The 26,938-nt window shown below is 41.2% G+C and overlaps 1 protein-coding gene across 8 annotated transcripts in view; it reads right to left on the reverse strand.

The window, feature by feature from the left end:
• Positions 1 to 26,938, reverse strand: part of TIAM1 (TIAM Rac1 associated GEF 1) — a 188,219-nt gene that overhangs the window by 128,541 nt on the left and 32,740 nt on the right. For 7 of the 8 annotated variants that reach the window (XM_053386581.1, XM_053386580.1, XM_053386573.1 and 4 more), the window contains exons 2-3: positions 17,185 to 17,238; positions 12,052 to 12,221 (exon numbers count right to left, since the gene is read on the reverse strand). The gene's annotated coding sequence lies outside the window, so the exon portion shown is untranslated. Of the gene's footprint in view, positions 1 to 12,051; positions 12,222 to 12,364; positions 12,477 to 17,184; positions 17,239 to 26,938 lie in introns of those variants that run through there. The other variant, XM_053386578.1, reaches the window with a different exon arrangement.

Raw genomic sequence — 26,938 nt, forward strand, 5'->3', positions numbered from 1 at the left:
TGATGGGTTACCTGTGGCCCTCCCAACAGGTTTGCCAATGCTCAGGGATGAGTGGGGCTGTAATTCAGCAATGCTTGGAGAGTCACAGGTTCCCCACCCTGTTCTATGCCCAACCATCTATGGAGCAAGAGAGAATAGTGCTGGTCCCCATGGTGTGGCCCTAGGCAGCTGCCAGTTCACTTGTCTTCCAGCATGGGTCATGAAGCGCCCTGATCTAGATTACAGAACTATCTATTCCCGCCAAACATTAGTGTTATAAAAATTCTCCATTTATTACTGACCTTTCATTCTTGCATGTATGATGCACATTTTCTGCTTCGGTGCAACACCATCTGCTACCCCAGCAGCTGCACTTACACCCAAAACTTGTGCCCAAATGTACTCTTTTCTGTTGTCCTATTTAGATCAGCATTGAAGTTCTGTGTTCCAAAAACCTCACATTTAATGAATTGTTTGGTTAGTATCCCCAATCATCTCTATACTTTTTCTTATAAAATTAACTGTTTCAGGTTTTGCCTGTCACAAACAGCCACTATTTAGTAGATTAAAAATGAATATTTGGGACAAACCCAAAACCTAGTTTGACTGGTTCACTCTATGCAGAGCCAGCAAATAGTTTATATTTGACCTTGGAAACAACTTTTTGTGCAAAATGTATCTCCTCTGAAGCAGAAAATTTAATTTTGTGAAGTATGGTACAAGAAACTACAATTATCACAGTCTTGCTTTTGTGTTTATCAACACAGACTGGCCTCTGCTTTTCCTGGACCCAAGGCCTGCTCCTGGGACAAGAACTTTGCATTTTTTAAATTAAATTCTGGAATCTCTCTCCAATCACAAACTCCTTTTGAAAATAATGGGTTTTTCTTTTCTTTTCAAGAACACTGCACCTTGAAATTTGGTAAGGCCAGTGAGGATCAGTTTTTTGTGTATGAAATGGATTAAAGCCACAAACCCCTTTTGCCCCAGAATAATCAACACCAGATTTTGTTACTGGGCACAATGAATAATAAAAAAATGTACAGTGTTTTTATAAAATACATTTTGCTTGATTTTTAAAAGACACAATAACAGTGTAGCCCATTGTTCAGGCTAAGCATTAAAGACAGGAAAGCATTTCCATAACAGCATTTGGAGGGGGAGAAGGAGTTGATGCGGAATTGCTTCAGCTGATCAGTTCCAATCCCAGCTATGTGGTCCTCACCACAGTAAACCACTTCCTCATGGACTGCCACCACACAGGAGCATTTTTAAACAGTGCTCACTGTAATGTACTAATCCACCTTGAGTCAAAGTTCCTGCACTTGCTTTCTCAAATTGCAGCAAAATCACACAATGCATACAACTCCCTTTTAGGATGTTCTCCTTGGACAGTTGCCAGCCATGCCCAACACTCTGGCAGGGCCCACTGCTGATGCCTCCCCTTGTCTCACCTTAGAAAACTTCTGACCTAGCATTTCAAACAGTACCCTTTGAATTTCCCACAATGGCCCTGGTTTAGCATCACCCTGTGACAGGATGAGTGTTGGTTGGAGTACTGCCAACACAGCCAGATAAGCCTGCCAGGGCCCACTGGAAGAGGAAGGGCCCACCAGAAGACACTTTGTACAGGCCCCCTTCAAACCTGGACACAGCCCTGCCTCCTGGGTTTCTTCTATTATTATTATTATTATTATTATTATTATTATTATTATTATTATTATACCACCCTTCATCTGAAGATTACAAGGCAATTTACAATATACAAACACAAAAATCTGCACCATAATAACGAACAAAACAATAACCCAACACAAACAGTTTAAAAGGCCAAATACTGCTTATTAGCCAAAGGCTTAGCAAATAATGGGGGTGGGGGGACCCTGCACATAATGCTATTTTATGTTATCAATCAGCAGCAGTGCTTCAGAGAGCCTTACTTAAACCTTACTTTCTGAATTTCACTATTCAGTCAATAGTTTTCATTAGTGACTCCATGTATACACAATAACCCTTCAAAAAGTTAAGCAGCAAAATGGAAACCCATGCTGTATACCAAATGGCTGTTATGTTCTGGAACATCCTTACACTTCCTGTAACCTGTTCCTGCTGGCAACTAGGAATGCATGCTTGGGGTGTTAATTTTCTAAAGAAATGACCTGCATATGTCTTTAAGAGCACAAACAACTCCCCATTAACACTATTGTTTACGTGAAAACTACCAGCTCTTCCACATTTAGATGTTCTGAATCATCCTCATTTATCTTGCATAGTTAAAACTTGTTGAAAACTTTTTTATCTTTCTTGTATGTGGCTGCTGCACTCGCCTGCCTCTAGTTACCCAATCCATTTTACATCATCTCATTTTTTCACATGGTACTCTCAGGTTATCCTAACTAAAATGAGAGGTAAAAAATAAAGAAAAGTTTTAAACAGAGGCAGCTAACATGATTTGCAGAGGGGTCTGATCTGTCACCAAGGAAATTCTTCTGGTCCCCCAGGACTCTAATATAGGCAGCATTGGGAAAAGAAAAACAAAAAGTAGACACAGCACTGGGTTAGGTGAAGAGGTTTAACCCCTCCATCTAGATAAGCTCCCTGATGAGGATACAAATTGCCCCCTCCCTGGTCATCAGACTGATGATTACATGAGCAGCATGGGGTGATAATTGCCTGCCCCAGCTCATCTGGGTTGGCACCAACTGTGAATGTGGTCTTCCAGACAAAAATGGTTAGCTACCCCATGGTTTTATAGAAAAATTGTCTATATAATGTCAGTGACTCCATGAGCTGCAGTGAAGGGGTAAGTGCAACATTTTAAAACCAAATAATTCAAATGCAACAAAACAGAATAGAGAAAATGTGAGTATTATTAAGCATCCAATATTTACATTACCCATACTCATATTTACATATTAATTCTGCTAACATTCGTGTTTGCTAAACAAATGCTTGATATACAATAAAACACATTATCTATTCAAGAAGTAACATAAATTATTTATTCCAAATTTGATTTTAAAAATCCTTTTTATAGTTCCTTGAAAAAACATGATTTATCATTGTCAGTTTTAACTGGAATTATCTTTCTAGAGCAGCTATGCAAATTTGGTCTGAAATGACTGCTGGAACAGACCAAAAGCCTATTGCGTCCAGCATCCCATAACACAAACAAATTTGTGTTATTTGAAGGAGGGGAGATGCACATGCAGAATGCATTATACACTGTTATTGCATCAAACATCCCATGGCTATCCGTTACAATCTTCAAAGATACCGGAAAAGTATATGGTTCAAACACTGTACAACTTTTTCTGTAAAATTGGCTTGCATAGTTTCATCTGTCCCACCTTTATTTATAAAGCAGAATACTTACAGAAGGTGGTGAAACTTCCAAGTGGGGTCACTGCAAAAGCATCCCTTCTGTGTTATGCCTTCTGGAAAACTGACTGGCAGAAAGGTTTTGCTTGTATGATGGCAGCAACTTACTGTAGTACCAACAACTATAGCCCTGTTTGGGTATGTTGCTTGCATATATGTTAGATGCAAGCAGGGTGAGCAGGGATGAACGCACTCAGCTGTCCCTGCGCTGCCATGTGCCTTACTCTCCACAAGTTGGAGGGTCAAGCCTGAAGAGGGAACCCTCTTCTACTTGAGGAGCTCCCACCAAGTGACATGGAACTCTGCAAAATTGGCATTCAAATTCAGGAAGGGAGTCTCCACGAGAAGGGGGCTTTCCACCTCAGATTTCACCCTCCAACTCATGGACCTTGGGGGGGGCGGGGCAGCAATTTGAGGAGAGGCGCTATCATGCTCATTCTCACATGTAGCCTTTACACACGAGCAACATACCTGAATCAGATCAACCTCAGACCTGAGTACTCAAAATGCCTAGTTCTTTTATTCTCAAGGGAGGGAGAGGGAAGAGAGAGAGAATTTAATCTGAACCAAAAGTGTGTAGGAAGAATATTCAGCATGTAGGAGTAAGAGAATAATATTTTAGCTGGATATTGCAGCTGTCAGAGAGAATTCTGAGACTGCACTCCCACACAAAGCAGATGCATCTATTCACTTCTGATTTTAGGTGGTGTTCAAATGTTCTCCCACTTCCCAGTTACGGAAAGTGCTCAGAAAACCCTTTCCTCTACTCGTGAGCATTATGCTTTCACTGCTCTTCCAGCTTCTGAAAATTAACAAAAATATAGATTAAGTTTATCTTTTAGAAGTTGGATGCTTGCATTGCAAATTTCAAGAAGCTTTTTGCCTTTAAAACAGATGCACACAACTCATTTCAGAGTTTTGTTATCCATGGCAAAATTAAAACAAATGATGATTTAATGACTACAAGTGTGTTGCTCCTGCCTTGCTCCTGACTGTGCTACACAGGAGAGAAAACAAGCCAGAATCCGGCTTGCCATGAGATGTGAACCCAGGCTCATGGCTGGTTTCTCTTCAACCAAGAAGTGGTAAGACAACAAACCTTTGTATCTCCTTCTGGTTTGTTTGGTGTGAAACAAGCTACAAGCCATCGTCATCATTACAAGCCTTTCCCCTCGGCTTCCAGTTCTGGTCTGCCTTAATGGAGGCGGCCCCCATGACAGCAGGAGAGCGTAGGTGATGGAAAAAAGAGGATGATACAGGGTAAATCATTCTTGCAAGTTCCCCCCAAAGATGGGCTTCACTCGCACTCTGTGTCAGTATCTGGCTCTTGCTGCAACATGGAATGCAGGAGCCAGGGAGGCACTGAGTACAAAAGCACTTCGCCTGGCAAAAATCTCTCCAATGCTGCCATTAAGAAGCAGAGGTTCTCCTGTTAATTAGAGCTTAACTGGACTAAAGTACAGGTGTGTGCTAGAAGAGATGAGATCACAAACTGCGAACAAACCAACTGCAAGGACTTTAAGGTTTGAATTGAGATAAAATTCAATTTGCACTTCAATTAGTGCAAAAGTTGGCGGGGGGGAGCCTATGGTTGGTTTATTTAAAGTTTTCCTCTCTACATTTATGATTTGGCAACCCTCCCCTGAATGTTAGTTCAAATGATACCTGTACAAGTGAAGATGGAAGAAATTGGATTTAAAATGTGGATTATAACATCAAACTGAACTGTGTGTGTAAAAAAGGGCGAAAGGGAGAGAAGCTCTATTTTGCAAAAGGTTTATGATGGAGACTTAGAGCTGACTCTTCCACATCCTTTATTATCTATGAAGTGAACTGAATAACACTAAGAGGACTTGGAATTTAATTTAACTGGAAGGATAATTGGTCATATATCTTTAGCTGGAAAGATGAAAGAAGTCTGTGAGCTGCCAAGGACCAGATAAGGTTTCTTACTGAGTCATCTATAGTTTGGCAGACTACTCTTCTTCCCAGGCTGAAGGGGGAAAATGGTGACAACAGTTTATTTCCTGGGACAGAGCAACTTTTGCAGCTGCTGTTGAAGTTCTCGGTGCAAAACAATGAAGCATGAGACGGAGAAAGAACAATGATATAGTCCCTCGCTTTAAGTTTTATAAATTATTTAATGTGTCAACACAAATAGAATTTATTAACATTGCAGTTGTTGTATAAGGGATTATTATTATGACAGGAATGTAACTGAAACTAGTAAGATTTTGGAATGCAGAAATAAAGAAAATTAGAAAGCCATCAAATCTAGCATGTGGGGGGCCTACTTTAATTAAATTATATAATTTGGTATTTGAATGATTGGTATTAATAATTGTATTATAAATTGGCATTGCTATAATGAGGCTGTTATTGGCATGTAATTGAAAACTAATAAAAATATATATCTATGACAAGCCTTTCCTTTCCATGGAACACAGTTAAGGGCAGGAGAGGAGCAAAGCACTTTGTATGCATTCAACCATAGTTTAATTTAAACTGTGGTTTAACATTGCATAGGAAGTGGGTCAGAGGGAGGCTTGATTCACAGGGCTTCTTGGGAGAGTAAATTCCAAGGTTGGAAAGGAGCACCATGGACACGGTCTTCTGCTGTCCTATATAGCAGTGTCCCCCAACCTTGGGCCTCCAGCTGTTTTTGGACTACAATTCCCATCATCCTTGACCATTGGTCTTGCTAGCGAGGGATGATGGGAGTTGTAGTCCAAAAACAGCTGGAGGCACAAGGTTAGGGAACACTGCTATATAGTATCCATGTCAAGAATAAATTACGTATCTGTAGGAAGTGGGTTCATAATAAGACCAATATACTGCTCCTTCCCCACCCTTCATTTACTCACATTTACATGATAGAGTCAGTTTATGTATATCTGAACACAGTCATAGCTAATGCTTTAGCTATGACTCCAAGCACATATGTAAACTGCTAAACCTGTCTCCAAGGGAGGATGACATAACATCTTCTGCTGTACAAGCATCCATATTGTGGATATGGGCAAAAGAAGAATTTGAATTGGAATGCAGCTTCTGCCTTGCTCTTAGTCCTGAAGCACAAATTTTTTATTTAATTTATTATTTACCGTATTTACTCGAGTCTAATGTGCCGTCGGATCTAATGCACACCTCAATTTTCAAAACCTTGAAACAAAAAAAAAATCTGCTGGCGAATGCAATGCGCATCAGCAAAAAGTTCACTCTTTACAAGAATAAAATTTTATTAGTAGCTTCTTCATGGCTTCCCCCGCAAGCGAAAAAATAAAAATAAGAGGCTTTTCTGGCACAAAAAACCACGAAGCAAACACCTGAGCTGCCACAAAACTCTGGTGGTGGCAGAGTTTTGAAGAAAGGAAAGATCCACTCAGTTTAAGCTTAAGTTTTACCGTATTTACTCGAGTCCAATGCGCCATCAAATATAAGACGCACACTATTTTTCACAGTGTGATTTGGCAAAAAAAGTGTGCATTAGACTTGAGTAAATATAGTATACCCCACCTTTCCTCCACAGAGCTCAAGCTGGCACACACTGTTCTTCCCACAGTATTAATTTGGTTATTTATTTCCGTGTCTATCCTACCTTTTCCCACAGCACAATGTGATTGATATATAAAAAAACTGACCAAGGTACCGTATTTTTTGCACCATAGGACACAGTTTTTCCGTCTTAAAAACTAAGAGGGAGAGTCTGTGCATCCTATGGAGCAAATGCAGGGGGGGGAGGCAGGCAGGAAAATCCCCCAAGAGCCACACACAAGCTTCGTGCGGCTCTTGCGGGCTTTTCCCCAGGAGGGAGAAGGGACTGACGCGGTCAGTCAGTCCCTTCTCCCTCCTCTAGAAAAGCCTTGCGCAATCTCTCCAGCCGCGGGAGGCTGAGCAAGGCTAAAGAGGAAGCCATGGCAGCGAGCGTGATCCATCCCCTCGCTGCCCGGGCTTCCTCTTTTGCCTAGCACGCCTCTCCAGCCACGGGAGGCTGCACAAGGCTAAAGAAGCCAACTTTTAAAAAATCTCTCTACCTCTTTTTCTTTTTTCGTCCTTTCTCCACCCCCTTCTTTTGCCTCTGGATCAGTGTTTTTATCTAGATTAACGTTTTAGTTTGGAGGGGGGGATATTATAAAAAAGGAAACTTTGCAGCTTTTATTTTAGCATACAATAAAAACAGATTAAACAAAACACAAAAGAAGGAAATAGCATAGAAGAAGAAGAGAAAAGGGAAAGCCATTTACCAGAGGTGGATCTTAACCCTTGCCTCACCTGGGAGCTTCTCTGGGCAGGAATTCCCTCAGCTTAAGTGGGGTGGGGGAAGAGTGGCAGGTAGGGGGGTACCTACCTAGACACTGAAGCCACATGTCTCTCCAATGAAAATTGGGAGTGGGCATTGTGTGAAGTGGCTGTGGATCTCCTGCCGCAGAAGTGTAGGACTGTATAGAGTTGGGAGGTCCACCCAAGGGTCATCTAGCCCAGCCCCCTCACAATGTAGGAATTACAGCTAAAGAACGCCAGGCAGATGGTCCCCCAACCGCTGCTTAAAAGCCTCCAGTGGTGGAGACCCCCCAACAACTTCCGAGGTCATAGAATTGCAGGGTTGAAAGGGAACCCCAGGAGTCATCTAGTCCAGCCCCGGTGGACAGTGGGCACGATCCATCCTGTTGCGCAAGGCTAAAGATGCTGCTCAAGGCTAAAGAGGAAGCCAAGGCTGGATCCCGCTCACTGCCTTGTCTTCTTCTTTAGCTGCGCTGGAGAGGTTAAGCTCCTGGCTGGAGAGGTTGCACGGCTATGGATCCCGCTGGCTGTCTTGGCTTCTTTGCTCTTTGGGGCTGGGGGGGGGGGAACCAGGCTTCACCGGCAGCCCCGAAAAGCTCTGGGAGAAGTGGACAGGCTGCGTGCAGCCTGTCCCTTGCTCTTTGGGGCTGGGGGGGGGATAATATTTTTTCCCTTGATTTCCCCCTCTAAAAACTGGGTGCATCCTGTGGTCCGGTGCGTCCAATAGAGCGAAAAATACAATAATCATCATACATATGTCCCCATGAAATCAATGTGGGGAAAATCGTCATAGGTTAAAGTCCTGTTGCTTTCAATGGGAACTAAGTGCAACAAAAAGGAAGAAGCATTCAGTTGTGTTTTACTCTGGATCTAACCCAGAATATTATCCTAACCTGCTTAACCTCAGCTATTAAAACCCAGCCCAACAAGGAAGTCTTGCAACGCCTCTGGAAGGGCATGCAGCTGGTTGTTAAAATGTACTGCCCCTAAGAAAAATGTGTTGTCAGTAAGCAGAGAGTTCCACACCAAAGACCAATTAATTCCATCCACATAGATAGAAATTCACATCTGTAAGACAGCAGCTCATAAGAAAATACAGACTCCCAGACCCCTGTTAAGGAAACAAGTATGTCCAGCTCAGGAATTCTCACCTCTAATAACACTGATCTGTCCCTTAGGTTCCACTTCTTGGCCTACTAAGAATTTTTTCAGTGTGATAAGTAGCCTCTTGATGAAACATCCCAGTTAAGTGTAGTTGCTCAACTGTCTGACTAGGAAGATCCTTATTCAAACCTCACTCACACACGAAGCTCAGTGGATTACATTGGAACAGTCACTAGCTATCAGCCCAATCTACACCACAGGGTTGTTGCAAGGGTGAAATTGGGAAGTGGGAAGAATGCTTGGAAGAAAGGTGGGATATTGATATAATAAAAATGGTTGTTGCACATGTTGAATTAGAAGCAAGTGCCACTCTGAGACTTATTACCAAGTAAGTGTGCCTTACAGCCTAAATTCCCAAATAGGGAATGGGGCTTGAATATGTACATGCATCTCGAAAGGGCATCTACACAACACACAACAGGCATGATAAATGGTGTTGTGATGTTTTAAATAAACAGATCTTTGAAATGCAGATAGATGTCTCAGTCGCCACACTATTATTACCATCAAGGCAATAACACGCTTACTGAGATGCAATAAAATGGGTTGTTACATTAACAATAGCCTCCACGATAAAATAATTTGCCACCTTCTCAATTATCACAAGGAAAACATTGTGCAAGGGAGGCCCAAGCTGCCCTTTAAAATGTGGTGCATCAGCTTTGGCTCTGGATACCTGTATATGACCGCAGAGGAAATGGATAGGAAGAAATAACAAAAATATATACCCCTTATCTGGCAAAAGGGAAGCACCTGTATTTTCTCCTTGAACAGAGGATGGGTTAGATCCAAAGGGACTTTTGTATGAACTGAAGGCACTTCTGCTTGTGCAAAGGGAGTTCACAATTGTACTGAATTACACACCTTGATCCCTGTTACAACCCTCCACCCCCCATCACTTCTCATACCATTCCAAAGGGCTTCTCAACCCCCCAGGAGCACCTTTGGGGGGGGCACAGAAAGCACAAAGAGTTATAGCTAGGAAGAACTGATAGAGAACTCATCTTGTGGTTTAACAGATCAAATCTTATAAAATTTCTCTTAACAAGAGCTAACTATGGCTTAAATTGGATTACAGGCAGAATCACTTTCTTTTGTTTAGATGTTCTAATGGTGTCCATATCAGAACAGCCAAATAGCTTCATAAACAAGCCAACAATCGTAATTCAGTAATAAATATTACACTATTTAAGGCTAACAGATGTTGAATATTGCTAAACTAAAGAAATTAAGAGCATATGGGGGAGATATGCTAAAAAATACAGCTTACTTTTCATTCTTAGCTTAAGACTTAATGTAAATTATACCTCTAATCCCAACTATGAATCACTATACTGATCACAGAGTCACAGAACTGCAGAGCTGGAAGGGATCCAGAGGGTCATCTAGTCCAACCCCCTGTCATGCAGGAATCTCAAATAGATCATAAATGACAAATAGAGCAGCTTCTCTTGTTTTAGATACCAATATGGAGATTAACAATATCACCATGTAGTAAGCATGTCACATGTGACTTGGAAAAGATTTCATCTGTGTTGCTGAGAAGAAAGTAGCAGAAAGCATTAAATGTTTTCTGACACGTTGGAACAGCTTGTTATAAGATCAATGATCAGAGAAAGGAAATCCCATGTTTCAGGATGCAGTCCTATCCTTGGCACATGTTAGGAAGGAAGCTCAACCACATAAAACACTGCTGCTGCTACTCCCCTCCTTCCTCTAAATATAAAAGGAACTGGCCAGCAATGGAAGGGCGATACCAGATGTGGAAGGAAACGCTTTGATCAATAACTAGAAAAATGTGTTATAATTAAGATCTACCCCTGGAAATTAAGGCACATAGCTCCTCTTCTTTCATTTGCTTTAATCATGTCAACATGACAAAAATCTGTCATCTCCTTTCCTGGTCAATAAGGAAACAGTGGTTCAGATCCAGACAAGTTCTTCCCAATATGGTTTTGGAGAGCAGATGGGTCACATGCAGCCATTGACCACTCTATGCAGCCCACCAAGCCCCAGGAAGCCTGTCTGCAGTTCCCAGCTCATGAGTTATATCAGCTCTGCAGTAGTGGAAAGATGGAAACAGGGACAACAATCGTTTCTCTACTGCCCAGATGATGGCTGCTCAGCAAAGCAGCAGGGACCTTGCATGGAATGCTAAACCAAACAATGGCATAACACAAACACGTAAGCATAAGAGTTCCAGGAGAGAATATCAAGGTCCTCCTCTGGTCCTGATGCTGAGCTGCAGTAAGGTAAGGCATGGTGTGGGCTGAGTGGGTAGTCCAAACCCAGGATTGTGGCTTATCTCGCTCCAGACAAACCACAAGGTGTAACCAAGGTTACATGCTGAGTCAAGTTCAGCAGCAGAAGGTCATGAGGAGGAGCAATCTGCTCTCTTGAGAACACCCAGTCTTACTAAGCCATCATTTGACTCAGTGGGATGTGCAAAATTGCTCAGTGTGTTTCTGAGCAATGTCATTGAATATCCCCAAGTTCTAATATAAGGGATAAGGAGAAAGGGGAATATCTGTGCATCTCCAATTCCTTGTTGTTACTAACACGTCTTTTATAAATATTTCAGCTGGCTATTTCGGAAGGGATTTTGCCCTCAGTCCTCTCAGAAGTCAGTTGGGGGGCAAAAAGTGATCTCTTTTTGAAGCCACCATTTTTTTAGGTGCTTGGTTCGTATCCAGCAAATGGTAACTGCAGAGCCGAGAGTTATGAGAACTGAACTATGTAGTTCTACCTGATCCCCATCACATGGTTACTACAAAGTTTAATTCTTATTGGTAGTGTGCGCAGTGTGGACAATGATAGAGACTTGTAGGAGCACAGGAAGCTCCTGGTGCCAAGTCTGCCCATTGGCTGATGAAGCTCAGTACTGTCTACAATGACCACCAGCAGCTCTCTAGAGTTTCAATCAGGAGACTTTCCTAGCTGTATTTTCAAATCTCGGGGATTGAACCTGGGATATTTTGGCATGCAAATCATGTACTCATCCACTGAGCTATGGTCCTTTCCCAAAATAGGTATACCATAGAGGAGTTACTGTGTGGTTAAAAAAAGGAAAAAAGGAAGTGCCTGCCTTGGAGCAGAAGATTGGACATGGTAATTGAGCATCTCTTACAGCTTCACGTTCTATGGCTTGAAGTCTCTCACAATGAAAAGGCAGGCTATTCATTACTGAATATTATGTATAGTGCATAACAGATTGAGAAAACAGTACAATAAAATTACAGAACGTACCTCTGCTCCATGGGAAAAGCAGCTAAATGCTCTTGAAGTATTGCAACCCTAAAGCGTTGTATTCCAGGGTCCAACAGCAACAATTTATGCAGCTCACATCAAAGAACAGCGTGGCTTTTCAAGGCAATACATGTCTCTTAAGAGGATGCGTTCACCAAGCAGATCACAAGCTGGAAATTAAGTCAAATACATATATACAGATGAGGGATAAAAAAATACACATCGGAAAAAACCATATTTTAAGTTCAATTAACATTTTATTTTAATATGGAAACAGCAAAAGGAATTTCTCTTACGGCTCAAATAATCTTACCTAATTCACAGTGCCAGACTTACTTACGGTACAATAAGCCTCATTTGATTCAATTACTTGAAGGAGACTGAAGGCATTAAGGGAGACCATAATGCTACATCCTCACATTCAGAGATATTCTGCCACATTTAAGTATTTTTGGTGCTGGGCTTGGGACTATTATTAGCTATAGCTGGTTGCTAGGGAAGGCTTTGGTAATGACATGCACCAGCCAGAAAACAGAATCTGATTTGCAAAAGAAGTTGGGAGTGGAACTGTTTAAAATTATGGTTGAAGGGGAGAAGTGTATAGGTCCAGTCATATCCTGTAATTACAAAGTGGCATATCAACAGAACTGGGAAACACCTGAACCCTGACATTAGAACTCATTATCTAGCAAGAAGGTGGAGGTAAGCCCTGTATGTAACTGACCATCTTTTCCGGGACAAGAAAAAAGTCCTTCACCAATCGAGGACTCCTATATGCTTCATTCAGGAAAGGGACGAGCAGGTGTTGAATTTCATTTTATCTCTCACATTGTAACTCTACTTAAAAGGAATCCCCATTGCGTTCAATGGGACTTGCTTTCATGTAAGTGTGCATGGGACTTATCCACACATAGGAATAAGCCCTACTGATCTCAGTAGACCTTTATTCTGAGGAAATATGCTCCACAGTCCTCCTCATTCAACCATAAATCCTGTCCAGATTATTCTGGTTATAAATTTTACAGGTATAGGAAAAAGGCTGAGGCACAATGTCGTGTTAAAAAGGTAACATTGAATGACTTTGTCTCAGGTCCACTTAAACATTTCACATGTATAGCTAAGTAAAATTAACCAGGTACAGTCATGCCTCGTGTTGCGTTCCGCTCTTGTTACAGACTTTCAGCTTACGAACGGCAAACCTGGAAGTGTTTACTTCTGGGTTTGCTTCCCGCACATGCGCAGAAGCGATCTGCGTGCTTTGCACATGCGCAGAAGCGCTCGATCGCGCCGTGCACATGCGCAGAAGAGGCACTCTAGTTGCAGTCTTTTCAGGGTGCGAACGGCACCCCAAAACAGATTAAGTCCGCAACTAGAGGTACCACTGTACAAAACTAACACCCCTACTTCTTTCAGGTCTCAAACAAATTAGTTTTACACCTTTAGAAAACGATTTTGAAGTATTTAATCCCCAAAGTGCATTTTTTGGAAGGGGAAAAGAAAGGCCAAAGTAGTTTTGAAATAAAAAAGACAATGAAGATGGGAAGAATTTCTTAAAATGTTTTGAAGCATGAAGACCTGTTGAACTTCTAGCTTCTTATGAAGGTTGCGCATGGATTTAACATATTATATTGGGCACTTAATCAGGCCACATGTGCTGAATCTGGCAAGCATTAAGCTTCTTCTCAAACCTATACTTTCTTCACTTTTTGGAAGGTAAAATGAAGAAAGGAAAAACAACTTGTCTAAAAGCATTCAAGACCAATGAGTGATCTACTAAGCTATTAAAAAAACTATCTAACTTTTCCTCTTAGTAGCTGGTGGATCAAGTTTGCAGGATCTTAGGAGCTTCAGAAAATGTATTGTTTTAGCCATTTTAAAATTATCATGTTACACTACATACAGATGTTATTCGTTACATGGCTGCAACAGCAGCAACTCTCCTTTGTACATTTTAATTCAAGAATTGTGTGCTATTCCTTCATTACAATTTCTTCATGCACAAAAATAAGCCCAACCATTTCACATTTGTTCACAGTGAAGCCTATTGATGCTATTATAATGTGTAGTTTGGAAAAGTCACTGCTGTCTGCCAAACCAAGAGGGTAAAGTTCCAAATGCTCCTCAGAAGGCTTCCCTTTGGACAGTGCCGTATCTAAGGGAAGCGGAACACTAAGAAAGTATGCATATCAAATTTTAGAAAACCGTCAAGCAATTTTTTTCTGGGTGAATGCCTTTAATGGCCTAAGATACATGCAGTAATTAAAAGAATAGTTTCCTTATGGCCAACAACGAAGAAGATTTAATTATGCATTAAGCTATTGGGGATGAAAGAATCATATAACACTTTTGTATTTCTCCTTGGTTGCATTATATAACTGTTGCCTAGTAGAATTTAACATGTTTTATGTATGTTTTGTTAGAAATTCAAACCACAGAAACACAGAAATCTCTATCGTATGAAGATTGAAGAAAGGTGTGTGGGTGTGTGAAGATGAAACAACTTGTAGAATATAATATTATCTTGCCTCCAGTTGTATACTCTGACATATGCCCATATTTGGAGCTTTGGTATGACTCAACGTGGCAATTTTCATTAAGTTCATAAGCTCTCTTGGTTTTAAAGAGGGAAAATCAGACCATAGTAAGTATCCAAAGATATTGATTAGACGCACACAAATAACAAGCACAGGACAGCTCAACTTTTCATACCTGTGGGCCGCTGACTGTCTTGTTGCACAGGCGGGGGGAACAATGTGAAAATTTGACACACACACAGACACACCAGCCCTCGCACTCCCTTCCCAAAGCTGGCTAAGCAAGGCGCCATGCTTTGGGAAGGAGGCTCTGGGAGGGTCCTAGAGCCTTCCCATCTCCTTTCCACAACTGGGAAGGAAGAGGGAGAACTCTAGGACCCTCTCAGAACCTTCACATCTCCTTCTCAAAGCCCAGCACTTTGCTTACCTGGCTTTGAGAAGGCCACCATCAAGGAGCCACATGCAGCCCTTAGGCCATGCGTTGGACCACCCTGAACTAGCAAATGTATCTGTAGTTGATAGCACCTGACCCCAGAGGCCTCTTCAATAGCTTCAGTTAGAAATTTTGAAATGAGTTCTTACTACCATCACAACTGCGGTGAAGATTCTTACTTGATCAATTTCTCTACCCCTTAATATTAAGGACACAGGACAAGAGTAACATACATTTCACTTTTGATAAGAGGGATCCCCTAGTATCTAAATACCAGTTAAAACAAAATAGATCAATCAGTGTTCAAGTATAAGCCTTACTCATAAAAAAATAATAATTAACGAATCACCATTCCTGATCAAGATCTAGGTAATAGGTGAAAGGATCTGAGCAGATTTCAAAGGGAATGTAGAATATAATTCTGTGCACTGGTCAAAGACTCCAAGCTTTGAACACACATCCAATGGCATATGAAAAGAGGAAGAGAAGAAAGAAGAAGCTTCCAGGAAGAAATGATATACAAAATGTTTTCATGACAAAGGGTTATATCAACATTAGAGTTGATCCATTGAAATTAATGGACATGACTAAATTAGGTCCACAGATCTACTCTGACTATAACTTGGTTGGATACAACCCAATATCTTTTTTGATTAAATTTACCAGCCCTTATTCCATATGTAGAGGGATGTCATTTGAGGTCCTTACTGCGAACAGAATATATATATATATATATATATATATATATATATATATATATATGGCACTAGAAAAGGATACTGTATTTATTATCACATTACTTGGACTGCTTGTCGTTCGGAAGTGTTCTTTTCTCTCAATTCTCTCAAGTTTATTGTGTTTAAAACTGCTTATCAGCTCAAATGTTGGCGTGAGCCCTCACCGTTAAGGTGAGGTGGAGACAATAACTGAACTAATCCAATTGCTATCCTAATTTTCAAGTTATGTATGCAGTAATGCTTCTACCTTCTGATCAACTAGTCACTAATCTTTATTTGAACACAGGGGGTTAGGAGACCTATTACTAAAGATACCGGGGTTTAATAAAATACACAGAATCCAGCCATCAAAGTACTCAGTGATTCTTTTACCCAATACAATACCAGACCTTGCACATTTATTGCCCTTACAAGGTCTTATGAGCCCCACATATGTATGCTCTAAGACAGTGCTAAGAGGGCAGTTAGCAAGATCAAGGAGAAGAGGTCACAACTCTGCTGGTGAATGTGGTCCAGCAGGTAAAGACCTACAGGAACTTGGGATGCCCCTGCCCAGGAACTCCTGTCAGGACATGCAAGTTGTAAGGCCATCTGTTATAGCTATACAGAAGCCAACTCTACCTTTCTTTGGGATGAAAGGCATGGGGCAGGAGATTTCCTGATAAAGGAAGGACTGAGGAACTCATGGGCATCCCTGGCCTGCAGAAAAATGAAGGTTATTGCAGGAGAGAGAAAAGGAAACAAATGGTGAATGCCCTTTCTCCCTTACACGGGGGCCCCCACTACAAACACATCAGAGGGATATGGGAAGCACATGACAAGTAGCTAGAACATGTTAGGGTCCCAAGTTTAAAAGAGTGGTGACTCTTGAATCATGACCCTGCAACTGAAAATGTGCATTTTATTTTAGGGGGAAATTCCAAAAAATACTCTTCTTTTCTTTTTTTTTGCAAGCTCCTGATTATGGATCTTCTCTAACAACCTAAGCTTGTTATTTTCAGTCAAGACTGAGCACCACTAAAGAAATTCATGAAAAGAAGAGTATGTCACATTAGGCGCTCTTAGACTATTTTGGGCAATCAGTTACGAAAACCTAATGTACAATTAATCTAGATGCACCCCAAATTCCCTTTCTTTTCTCCAGAGCTAACAGAACCACCATTTCTCATTTTAATATTTGCTCCTTAGGTGGTTAATCCTTTCTAAAGTTCTCATGACTCATATGTGTATACTGCTGAAATATTCATTTATCTCACTACAGTGTTTTTATTCTTAATCCCACACCTCATTGGCAAGATCACCCAATGGAATGCATCTGTGGACGCAGACAAAGAATTATCCAGTCTTAACAAGCACCTTAAACTTTAAAAGAGCTTTCATTTATCCTGGATCTATGTAAACAATGAGAATGGGGAAGTATTATACGTACAAGCCTGGGAAATAGGAAATGCAGGAATCATTTCTTCACTTCACAGCTTTAACCCTGGAAAAAAAATTACACAAAAGCCATCAATGCACAGCATGTGCCAACCTGCATATTTAATAAGTTCTGGTCACACAGTAATTAAATCAACAAAACAGTATCCAATCCAAGAAAAAAGACACATACTTAAGACATCTTGTTCCTTGAGAATAATTTCAAAAGAAAAGAAAACAACAACTCATGTGCTTTAGTATTGTAATGCATGCTGGACTAAAGTACTGGTACACTTTTCAAGAAATTCTTCTTCAACTAGCTTGAAACCTGAACATTCAAAAGAAGGTCTGTCCATTCTTTATACAGGTAAAATGGCGTTGCAAAAATAGACCAATGAGTGTACTTAACACATAGGTGATATGAGCAGGAAAATGAGTGTACCCCTAAACATTGTTTTAGAAAAAAAAGCACTGCCCTCCCCTATATAATGCATACAAATAATTTTTCTAGTTGGTTCTATCAAAACGTGGCATCTGCAACAATGTGGCATCTGCAACAAGGCTGAATTTACTTCTTTAGGACAGATACAGGCATATTCTCAACTGTTTCACAAAAATTGATGGGACTTAATGGAGGAGAGCTAGTAAATGTTATTGTGCCAAACTTGCTTAAGCGCTAGATGCCACAACTACATAGACATGTATTCAGTGTAATGTTCCAAAACGGCTATTTTAGGAACTACTAATTTTACTTGTGAGATAATGATAAGATGGAACACAAGCAACGACAACACTAACAAAATTTGAACCGGGTATCTTCAAAAGGCAAACTTAGGAGTGATTTGCTCTATGAAGAGTCAGTATGAGAAAACAGATACAGTCCCTGGTAAATAGACACAACTGAAGTGTATGCCACCTTTTTTGGAATGTTCCTCAAAGGGTTATTATTTTGTTTATTATGTATTTTGTATTTTTACATTGTAAACAGTCCTGTGGTCCTTGGATAAAGGGTAGTAGATTTAATATTAAATAAATAAATACACAGTCATACCTTGGTTGTCAGACGCCTTTATACACGTACATTTTGACTCCCAAATGCCGAAAACTCAGAAGTGTTCTAGTTTTCAAACGTTCTTTGGAAGCCAAAGCTGATGTGGCTTCCGATTGAGTGCAGGAAGCACTTGAATGGTTCTGGGAGTCAACTCTGGACTACCTGAACAGATTAAGTTTGACAACCAAGGTACCACTGTAAAATAAAGTACGCACGTGTGGCATCAATTGCAAAAGTGTACTTTCTTATATGTACTATAATAGGAACATCTCAAAAATTCTTTGGAGGGGTGGCCGGGACCAAGCAAGATTTAAACATCTCTGGTGGACTTGTAGGACTGTAAGAAATGCCTAGATTGAAAAGATTGATTGCAAAACACAAACTATATTTAAATACTATGGTTATTCTATTGGGAAAGTTAAGAGAGATCACACTTGAAAAAGGTAGATCAGTGGTGGAAACACACAAACCATCTATAAAACAATAGAATTTGATTCCAATGTATAAAGCATCACATGATAAGAAATATGGAAGGAAGTAGGTAAGTGAACAAAGTTGTTAAAACATTGGTATAGGTTTATTTTTCACCAGCACAATAAATAAATTGCCTTTATTTTAGTACTCTCTGGAATGTTTCTTTTTTGTTTTTCTGTACTAACAAACTGCCCCTTCATGGATCACTGCCTTGCCGTGGCGAAGGGGCTTGAAGAACTCAGAGAAGCTATGAACTACGCCGAGCAGGGCACACAAGATGAACAGGTCATAGTGGAGAGTTTTGACCAAATGTGATCCACCTGGAGGAGGAACCGGCAAGCCACTCCAGTATCCTTGCCAAGAAAACTCCATGGACAAAGACAACAGGCATATAAAACTTATGACGCTGGAAGATGAGCCCCTCAGGTCGGAAGGCGTCCAACATGCTACTGGGGAAGAGTGGAGGGCAAGTACAAGTAGATCCAGAGCTGATGAAGCGGCTGGGCCAAAGCCGAAAGGACGCTCAGTTGCGGATATGCCTGGAAGCGAAAGGAAAGTCCAATGCTGTAAAGAAAAATATTGCATAGGAACCTGGAATGTAAGAACCATGAACCTGGGTAAGTTGGAGGTGGTCAAAAATGAGATGGCAAGAATAAATATTGACATCCTGGGCATCAGTGAACTAAAATGGACGGGAATGGGCGAATTCAGTTCGGATGACCATCACATCTACTACTGTGGGCAAGAAACCCGTAAAAGAAATGGAGTGGCCCTCATAGTCAACAAAAGAGTGGTGAAAGCTGTACTGGGATGCAATCTCAAAAATGATAGAATGATCTCGATACGAATCCAAGGCAGACCTTTTAACATCACAGTAATCCAAGTTTATGCACCAACTACTGGTGCTGAAGAAACTGAAATTGACCAATTCTATGAAGACTTACAACACCTTATAGAAGTGACACCAAAGAAGGATGTTCTTCTCATTATAGGGGATTGGAATGCTAAAGTAGGGAGGCAAGAGATAAAAGGAACAACTGGCAAGTTTGGCCTTGGAGATCAAAACGAAGCAGGGCAAAGACTAATAGAGTTCTGTCAAGAGAACAAGCTGGTCATCACAAACACGCTTTTCCAACAACACAAGAGACGACTCTACACATGGACATCACCAGATGGGCAGCATCAAAATCAGATTGATTATATTCTCTGCAGCCAAAGATGGAGAAGCTCTATACAGTCAGCAAAAACAAGACCTGGAGCTGACTGTGGCTCAGATCATCAGCTTCTTATAGCAAAATTCAAGCTTAAACTGAAGAAAGTAGGAAAAACCACTGGGCCGGTAAGATACAATCTAAGTCAAATCCCTTATGAATACACAGTGGAAGTGGCGAACAGGTTTAAAGATTTAGATTTGGTGGACAGAGTGCCTGAAGAACTATGGATGGAGACTCATAACATTGTACAGGAGGCAGCAACGAAAACCATCCCAATGAAAAGGAAATGCAAGAAAGCAAAGTGGCTGTCCAACGAGGCCTTACAAATAGCGGAGGAGAGAAGGCAAGCAAAATGCGAGGGAGATAGTGAAAGATACAGGAAATTGAATGCAGTTTTTCAAAGGATAGCAAGGAGAGACAAGAAGGCCTTCTTAAACGAGCAATGCAAACAAATAGAGGAAAACAACAGAATGGGAAGAACCAGAGATCTGTTCAAGAAAATTGGAGATATGAAAGGAACATTTCGTACAAAGATTACCATAATAAAGGACAAAAGTGGTAAGGACCTAACAGAAGCAGAAGACATCAAGAAGAGGTGGCAAGAATACACAGAGGAATTATACCAGAAAGATATGGATGTCTCGTACACCCCAGGTAGTGTGGTTGCTGACCTTGAGCCAGACATCCTGGAAAGTGAAGTCAAATGGGCCTTAGAAAGCACTGCAAATAACAAGGCCAGTGGAAGTGATGGTATTCCAGCTGAACTATTTAAAATTTTAAAAGATGATGCTGTTAAGGTACTACACTCAATATGCCAGCAAATTTGGAAAACTCAGCAGTGGCCAGAAGATTGGAGAAGATCAGTCTACATCCCAATCCCAAAGAAGGGCAGTGCCAAAGAATGCTCCAACTACCGCACAATTGCACTCATTTCACATGCTAGCAAGGTTATGCTTAAAATTCTACAAGGAAGGCTCAAGCAGTATGTGGATCAAGAACTCCCAGAAGTGCAAGCTGGATTTAGAAGAGGCAGAGGAACCAGAGACCAAATTGCAAACATGCGCTGGATTATGGAGAAAGCTAGAGAGTTCCAGAAAGACATCTACTTCTGCTTCATTGACTATGCAAAAGCCTTTGACTGTGTTGACCACAGCAAACTATGGCAAGTTCTTAAAGAAATGGGAGTGCCTGATCACCTCATCTGTCTCCTGAGAAATCTCTATGTGGGACAAGAAGCTGCAGTTAGAACTGGATATGGAACAACTGATTGGTTCAAAATTGGAAAAGGAGTACGACAAGGCTGTATTTTGTCTCCCTGCTTATTTAATTTATATGCAGAATACATCATGCGAAAGGCTGGGCTGGATGAATCCCAAACTGGAATTAAGATTGCCGGAAGAAATATCAACAACCTCAGATATGCAGATGACACAACCTTGATGGCAGAAAGTGAGGAGGAATTAAAGAACCTTTTAATGAGGGTGAAAGAGGAGAGCGCAAAATATGGTCTGAAGCTCAACATCAAAAAAACGAAGATCATGGCCACTGGTCCCATCACCTCCTGGCAAATAGAAGGGGAAGAAATGGAGGCAGTGAGAGATTTTACTTTCTTGGGCTCCATGATCACTGCAGATGGTGACAGCAGCCACGAAATTAAAAGACGCCTGCTTCTTGGGAGAAGGGCAATGACAGGCCTAGACAGCATCTTGAGAAGTAGAGACATCACCTTGCCAACAAAGGTCCGTATAGTTAAAGCCATGGTTTTCCCAGTAGTGATGTATGGAAGTGAGAGCTGGACCATAAAGAAGGCTGATCGCCGAATAATTGATGCTTTTGAATTATGGTGCTGGAGAAGACTCTTGAGAGTCCCATGGACTGCAAGAAGATCAAACGCATCCATTCTTAAGGAAATCAGCCCTGAGTGCTCACTGGAAGGACAGATCGTGAAGCTGAGGCTCCAGTACTTTGGCCACCTCATGAGAAGACAAGACTCCCTGGAGAAGACACTGATGCTGGGAAAGATGGAGGGCACAAGGAGAAGGGGGTGACAGAGGACGAGATGGTTGGATAGTGTTTTCGAGGTTACCAGCATGAGTTTGACCAAACTGCGGGAGGTAGTGGAGGACAGAGGTGCCTGGAGTGCTCTGGTCCATGGGGTCACGAAGAGTCGGACACGACTAAACGACTAAACAACAACAACAACACTAACAAACTGATGGAGTTATTTATTACTGCATTTTATTGCTTTTTTAAAATCGAAGGGTAGGTACAAATACCACGCAATGAAAATGACTTGTCTATTTGGCATGTTCACTACATTATTAGTTCATATAAAGCAAAAGATATATACCCATTTCCCCCTGTAAAAAGCTGGAAGATATGTTGGGGTATTTGTAAAATATTATGCAAATGATTATGACCTACATTAAACAAAATTCAAAGACTGACTGAGAAGCAAGCCTACCTTTGCAAAGCATTAATGAAACCCTACAAAATGGTCCAGTGTGGATACTGACCCATGCCTTGCCCAGCGCCCTAATGATTTGATGACTGCAGTACATCGGCCATGCATTACGCATTTCATATTCCAGAAATAATGACTGACTTGACTCTTTCCACCCAGCCCATAAATTAGCCTGTCTCTTCATTCACCTTCCAGAAATTTTCCAAGGAAACCTTTTATGACACTACAGATCAGAAAGTAAGACTTTAAAAAATGAATATCTAGCCAGCTATAAAACAGAAAATCTCAGATTGTTCAGATTCACATCAATTTGTACAGATTGCAGATGACAAAACTGTACAAATGGGGTGTAAATGCTACAAGGGAAGAACAGAAGCCTCTATAAATGTCTGTTCCCTGGGTAGTTGGAGCCCCCTAAACTCCTGCCTAGAGAAGCCAGAGAGTCAAAGACAACTGCTTTTATGTTAGGGCTCAATGAGAGTTCATTAGGAAATTTTACAGAAAACCGCTGAATGGTTGCCTAACAGCATAGAGACTTCTGTGCTGATATGACCTAGATTAAGAGATAAACATCTGTAAGGAGAAAGGGGGGTACATTTACCCTCCCCCAAATGAATTTTTAGCATACAGTTTTATATTTATAGAAGGGATCATTTATTCTCTATAAAAGGACAAGTGCATGTGGAGTAGAACTGAAAACAACCTACCAAACCATTTACTCCACAAATACTGGCTACAATGCCTTCCTAGTACTGTGGTTGCTCAAGAAGAGAGGTACGAACCTTCACTTTCTCACAAGGGTCACTTGTTCAACTGCATGTGGAAAAATTAGGAATGGGTGATTAATTGCTGCAATATGGAGTTTCTTACTGGCAAGTTTTATTAACAACTTCTTAGTCAGCAGGGCTTGAAAAGTCCACTCACTTGTAGCAACGCGGAAGCTCTCCCTGGAGAGCAGAGGACCCACATGCTGTCAATCTGACAATACTTTTAGAAAAGAAAAAGTCATAGCTCCAAAGAAAATAAGAGCTTGTTCTAAAGATCCTGCATGTTGCTGCCTGTTTTTTCCTCCTCCTCTTTTTGCATAGGGTTACCTAGCAGCAAATAGTTATCGATATACAAGCCCTAGATCGATTAAGCACTCCTAAGAAGAATGGTAACTTCACGCTGCACTTACGTATCTGGATGTCAAGAACTGTATTATCCAATTCAGGACAGGCTTTAAGTTGCTTGTGGGGCAAGACAGAATACATTCCACCTGTCCTACCCCAGGCAATGGAGCTGAATCGGCAACAGATAATGACGTATCAGGAATTGCCACATGGTAGCCAATTATGAAGCAGCTGGTGTTAAGGAAACCAGCCATTACATTATTGCACCTGCATGGAAGAAAACAAGGCTCAGGGAGCCTTCTCCTTTCAATTTCACAGCACCCAGGTGGCATAAGCATTCACCCATTAAAAGAGCCAGCTGGCATCCGCCGACCAAAGAATCATGTTGTTTTGCCCATCCAAAGCCTTCCCCTAACCTAGCGGCTGCACAAAAATATTTGGTTGGTTGAACACTGATACTGAGTCACAAACTGGTCATTCCTGGTAAAAGTTGTTTACCCCTACACCCCATTATAGACTGGCCATGGTAATTCTTGCATTGAGAACCTCAAGAATGGATTGCTGAAATGTGCTATATGTGGGGCTACCCTTGGGTCTAGTCTGGAAGTTCCAGCTGGTGTCAAAGGCTGCTGCTAGACTGTTGGCAGGGACAGACTACCACCAGCATGTTACTCTGTTGCTTAAGAGCTTGCATTCGCTGTCCATATGCTACTGGGCCAAGTTCCAGTTTCTTGTATTAATTTACAATGCCCTTAACAACTTGGGTCTAGAATGCATTAAGGACCACCTGATTCCTTATATACCAATCACCAAGGTCTAGGGAACAGTTACTGATAGTGGTTCCCAGGGCAAAAAGCCAGAGCTTGTATCAAGCAGGAGCTATGTTGCTCAGTATTGTGGGCCCCATTCCAGGGAATTCCCACCCAGCTGAGATAGACAGGTTCCCTCCCTGTTGAATTTCCAGCACTAGGTGAATACCTTTTTCTTCCATCAGGCATTGTAATTACAATTTTTTCTGATTTTACAGTTAATTTTAGCCTATTTTATTATATCTTTTGAAACTTTATTGTACACCACTTAAAGACTACAGTGTTAAGCAACGTATGAATTGTTGAAATAAATACATAATAAATATGTCCAAATAAAGCATTTGGCTCAGCTGAAGTGCTATTTACATAGGAGAACCTCAGTTGCATTGATCCTGACAGTTCAAAATACAGACTAAGAGATTAAAATGCCAGGCATACCACCTCCCTGCTGCAAAACAGGGCCACCCATCCATCAGCTCCCACACACGCACACAAACACGCACACAAAGATCTGCTTACACAAATAGTTCCATGAGTAGAGAGACAGCTGGAAAGTCTGTATAGTGAGCAGCTCCTGATTATTCAAACCACATAAGAACAGCTCTGACGGATCAAGCCAGTGGCTCATCTGGTCCAGCATCCTGTTCTCACAGTGGCCAATCAGATGCCCACAGGAAGCTTACAAGTAGGACATGAGTACAAGGGCACTCCCCACTCCTGCAGCTTCCAGCAACCAGTACTCAGAAGCATGACTGCCTCCCACTGCAAAGGCAGAGTATAACTAACAAACATTGCAGGGACAGGAAAAAACACATGCACAAACAAACACAAAAAACCAGGATCACCGGCCAATCTGACTTGAAGGAAAATCTGAAACATGCCGTCCAAGCTTTGATCAAAACGCATCCAATGAATTTTTCCAATGGGACTTTTTCTCAAGGTACATCTTCAAACCATCCAAAGGTGCTTTTAAAGCAGATTTCAAAGCAACTCAAACTCAGCACAACCCTAGAGTAGAACTTCACTGCTTCTTCAAACCTTTTAGAAAGCTTGGATACTACTCATTGTTGCAGTTTCTCTTGGCATCAGGAACAATCAGAAAACACGAACTCTTGCTGCACTTCAAGTGGCCTCCAAAGCTTAGTAATGTCAGAGACAAGACCTTTACTTCCTACAATATTCAGATGGGAGAGGCATGATCTTGTCCAAAGATAAATTTTGGCAGACTACCAAACTTAGCTTAAATTGGTAGATGGCTATACTCTAAGTAACTCTCCCCTCGTGGATATAAAACGGTCACTAATGTTAAGCTTCAGACAGATAGATAAATAAATAAGAAAAGTGTTCTGAAAAACATTTTTTTAAAAAACAGTATCCAGGAAGTATCCTACTACTGTACTACCAAATATATTTGGTGACAAGGTATCTGGGCTATTTGCTCAACTGACAAATATCTACCGTAATCACCAGATATCTGATCTTGGTGGAGGAGCCTTCTCCGCCTTTTCCCTTTCATAAGCCAATATTGTACACCACCAAGACTTGCTGAAACTTGTAAACTGTTCTCATACTTTTAATTTTCTTGCATAAACCTAGAAGGAGCAAACAGTCTTTCAAGAACTATCTTTAGTCAAAATGATTTGGGTGATGAGGAAAGAGAGGGAGGGGAGGAGATAATGAAAACGCAAATATCAACAGAGTCCATTTATTTAAAAAAAGTCTGTTTTATTTACAGTGGTCTCAGAACAGTAGCACAACAGTATGCTACTAGTCCCAACCTGGAATTGCACAGAGGGAGAAACTATGCTAAGTTTGGTAGGACGCAAACGGTGCAGATCTTGCAGATGATGACCCATAATATACTTATGTGTCCTGGTTTTACTGCTTGCCTGGGACTGCAAAAACATATGAATTGTCACAACCTGACAGACCACAAGTGTAGCTGGTATGATTTGCTCAGCTTGATGGGTCACAGGTTGTACAAGTCACTGGGGAACGGGGAGAGAGAAAGAGGAGATAGGCAGGCAGCCAATTTTTCACCCAGCTACTTCCCTGCAGAACTTCTGCTACTCACCTCCAGGCAAGTGACAAATTGGAAGAATAGGCAAGGAAATATCTTTTATTAGTATCTGCTCTGCTGGCATGTCAAGGTACCCGAGTTCTTCACCAGACAGTCAAAAGGGAATTCTCTACTCTATAATACAGGGGTAGAATATGCTTTGCTCTATATATACTCCTCCAATATAAACCCCCAACAAATCCTGTTATTTTCTTTCACGCAGATCTACAGCATACCACAGCTTTGACCCCTGCAACTTCCTTGTTCTATAAAGTCGGTTTATTAACCGTAATAAAATGGTGAGCCTAATAGCAGAGTACTAAAAGGAACAGAGATGCTAAGAAAGGTACACAACTAACATGATGTCTTTAACAGCTTGTAGGTATTTTGATTCCACCAGTGATGTTCGTTGTAAGGATGCTCAAATTATGTATGCTGCTGACAAACGCAGCCTCACTAGGTAAGATCCAGAAATTGGCTTCTTTTATATAACCTCCTGCGTCTGTGACTCAATTATGGGGGAGTGCTTACCATGGAAACTGCAGGGAAGATGCTTTTCTCATGACAGACTGCACACTTTTTTG

This window comes from Podarcis raffonei, chromosome 4 (genome assembly GCF_027172205.1).
Source record: "Podarcis raffonei isolate rPodRaf1 chromosome 4, rPodRaf1.pri, whole genome shotgun sequence".
NCBI classification, from domain to species: domain Eukaryota; kingdom Metazoa; phylum Chordata; class Lepidosauria; order Squamata; family Lacertidae; genus Podarcis; species Podarcis raffonei.